Below are 3,728 nucleotides of genomic sequence, written 5' to 3'. Positions count from 1 at the left end.
AGTTTCCTCAGGCTCCTAGGGCCCCTAGTCTTGCTATGCTTACCAGCAAGTCCAGCCCCTGAGAGCATAAAGATTGTCTTGCAGAGATCTGGGTGTGGGGTATAGGCAATTCTCAGTATTGAGAACTGGAAAGTTTTTTTTTTTTCCTGGAGGCTATTTTTCAGGTCTCCTGTGAGTTTGTTATGAGCCATCCCTTTCTGCCCAAGCTTAGAATCCTATTTAGATGTTACCTCAGCCTCCTGGTGTCCCAAGTCTCAGTTTATAGTCCCAGGTTCTCTTAGGGGTAGGTCTGTTGTTGACCTCAGCCAGCCTCTATCCTAGAATTTAAATGTTTGTCTTGTGCTTCTTTGGACTCTGGCAAGGTTGGTGAAATGGGGGAGGGTGATGAGCTAGACCCTTAGTGGGAGAAATTTTGCACACCTTTTAGCATGTGTGAATTTTAGTTTTACTCCACCCTGCTTAGTCTTTGGAATTCTAACAACCAGGAATGTATACACCCCCACTTAAGGATTAAGTGTTGGGAAGGAAGGCCTATGACCTGCATGTACTAACAAGTGACATATCAGAAACAACTGAATGACCCCCTGGGCTGTCCTAAGCCAAGCTTAAGACACCATTGGCACATGTGAGACACAGGAAGTTATGTAAAGAACTGCCTTTATATTTGATGTCACTTCCTATGAGAGGATGCTTGGGGGACATGGCCCTGGAACTCAACCCTGGAGGAGATCAGCATGAGACCTCAGACTGCTTTCCTTTAGATGGTCACATGATGAGTTATAAGGCTGATTCCCTTTTCTCTTGGCTTCTGGAGAGGCCCCTTGGCCAAGGCCTCTGAACTCCTGCCTGGCTCAGCCCGGGCCAGAGCAATTCAATTTCCCTTTCCCTCTCTCTCTCATTCTTAATTTCTTCCTTCTATTATAAATAAAACACCATAAATTCCATTCTGACTTGAGTATTTCATTGGGATCTAGAATTTAAATCCCTGGCAACCAACTAAAATTATATTCAGTCTCAACTCCTAAATTTACCCTTAACACATGTAAATGCTCTAACTTTTCCTATTTTCTGTGTTGTACCCTACTGTCTACAGCCATACCACCCTGAACACGCCTGATCTCATCTGATCTCGGAAGCTAAGCAGGGTTGGGCCTGGTTAGTACTTGGATGGGAGACTGCCTGGAAATACCGGGTGCTGTAGGCTTTGGGGTATATGGGGTGTTCATGGAGGGGTAGTATCTCTGGTATGGAGGGCTTGTCATGCCCTTCTAGGGCAGCTCTCCAGCCTCTGACCCCACCTGACACCCAGCTCTCACTTGTGGCTCCTAGTAGCTGCTAGCATGCGGCCACACCCAAGGCAATGGCTTTGACAGGCCGGCTAAACCTTGTGAGAGTAGCCATTGGGTCATAGACCCCTGGTGAACCAGGGCCTTGCTCACCCAGCATGTGAAGACTGATTTGGCGGAACAGAAGGAAGAAACCAATAAGAAGGTTCAAAGGCTGAGATGGCGATGCAGCAAAGCACTGTGGAGTGCTTAGGGCATGTTGGAGCACAAAAGACAACACGGCCATCCAATGCAGCTGAGGAAGTCTCCAGGTGTAACGACTTTTCGTGCCCCTAGACCCAGGCTTCCAACAGCGAGATAGTGGGACTGTCTCTGTGCATTGACTTTTCCACTTAAATCTCCTTCACGTACAAGTGTCTTTGTGCACACTCATCTAAACACCATAGATGAAAACACACAAAGACAATTGTCATCCTCGGTTATCGAGAGACTACTACTACTATTACCCTACTGTGGATCTCCTTTGCTCATTTGACTTTGGTTTTGTCATTTTGAGGCACTCTGTCTCAATCAGTGGAGAGGAGAGGATGAGCCCTGTTTCTACTCTGGAGCCATGTTTACCTGGAAGTCCTGTGTGAACTCAAAAGAATTCAAAAGTTTATGGCTGTTTGAGTTAGAAAAAAAAAGTGGAGCTCTTCCAAGTATCTTGCTGGCTTCTTACCTCTAAAGGTGTTAACTCTCCTCCTATGAGTAAGAAAATTTGAACTTCCCTTAATTTAGGGTTAAGTTTGGGTACATTCTTTTGTTGATTAATTCAAAAGTAGACAAGAGAGTTAATCCTATCTTCAGTCTTGTGAGGTACTAAGTAAGTGTATTAAATCATTGTTATTCCAAAATGTTAACTCTGACTAGGCAAAGAGAACAAAAGTTTCCCTTTTCACAAGCACAAACTCAGAAAAGTCAAAGAGAACCAAGAATTTTCTTTCACAGTCCAGGACAACTCCAAAGATCTCATGATGAAAAAAGATATTCACCACCATAAAAGGAACAGATGGAGTATGAATGCAGATAGAAACATACCAGTTGTCACTTTATTTCCTCCATGAAATTTCCACTAGTCTAAGCAACATCTCATTTCACAACACATGGTAAATGTGGAAATAGTATTATATAATATATATGTACAACCTAAATCATATTACTTGCCTTCTTGGGGAGAGGGAAAGAGTGGGAAGGAGAGAAAATGGATTGAAAAGGTCAGAAAGGAAATATGAAAAAAAGGATTGACATGTAATCTGGAAAAATAACAAACAATAAAAATATAGTTATATGGTTGGGACCAAAAGAATATAAGGTATAATTAATTTAATTTCTATGTTTTTAAATTATGTACTTGCACCCTCTCTCAATAAAAAACCCACAATATTCCAGTGGATGTGTGAACTAGATATAAAGAATAGAAATATAGTATTTCTGGGAACAAAGTCAAAATAGTGGAATAGAGAAAGCAGTCATATGAACTGTCCTACCACTTCTGCCCAAATAACCCTAAAATAATGTCTGGAATATATTTCTGGAGTGGGAGAGCCAATAAAAATTCAGAGTGACACAGATATTCTTCTTGTCCAGGATTACTTAGGAAGTGGGAAAGAGAAAATTTGATATGGAATGGAGACTGACCTATAGCTCTGTTATATGAAACAACAGTGGTTGGTTTAGATAGTGGCAATGGAAGGATTAGAAGCTTCAGGAACTCTCAAGCCTATAGAGTAAGGTGATTTGAGAACTTATCAGAAAAAAAAAAATCACATTAACACCTATGCTAGATTGAACAAAAGATGAGATAATCTTTGGCAAATCCATTGCTTATAGTACTTCTGGGTCACAGTTCAAGGGCAAAGAGGAACAATTGCAGTCAAGAGAAACAACAATCCTTTAGGGGAAACTGTTTGGCAAGTCAGTTGCCTATACCTAATTCTATATCACAATACCAAGGTATAGAGGAAGAATTTTGGCCAGAGGGAGTAAAAGCCCTGAGGGCCAGTATCATTTTTGGTAACATAAATCAAGACACCTGAGGAAAAATATCACTTCTGTTTCAAAAAGATGAGGGATCTGGAGGGTTATAAGGGGTGGGGCAATCTAAGGAATGCAATGTTTTTTTTTCTTCTATAATAGGGGTCAAGGATCTTTCTAGAAAAAGTATAAAAGAGCTGAGAAAAGAGCATTGACCATGCCTCTCCTCAGATCACACCACCTTGGAAAAAGTGGAAAAATTTCAAACTTTCAGAACTAGCCCTTAAAACACTTGTATGATAAAGCCTGAAAATAGAGACAATGGACCTACTTTGATACATACTCTCACATATGCCAGGAATAGAGCCCAAATTTAACATAAAGGTCAAAGTTAAGAAATGGGGTAGAAAAAAGAGTGAACAGCAG

General features: G+C 41.2%; 1 non-coding gene across 1 annotated transcript; it reads left to right on the top strand.

Annotated features, from left to right (window-relative positions):
* Window positions 1-1,085: 1,085 nt before the first annotated feature.
* LOC130457836 (5S ribosomal RNA) lies at window positions 1,086-1,204 on the top strand. Its single transcript, XR_008917106.1, has one exon. It is a non-coding gene; the product is annotated as a 5S ribosomal RNA (ribosomal RNA).
* The last annotated feature ends 2,524 nt before the right edge of the window (window positions 1,205-3,728 follow it).

This window comes from Monodelphis domestica, chromosome 2 (assembly GCF_027887165.1).
Source record: "Monodelphis domestica isolate mMonDom1 chromosome 2, mMonDom1.pri, whole genome shotgun sequence".
Taxonomy (NCBI): Eukaryota; Metazoa; Chordata; class Mammalia; order Didelphimorphia; family Didelphidae; genus Monodelphis; species Monodelphis domestica.
This window is presented reverse-complemented; position numbering and strand designations above follow the sequence as displayed.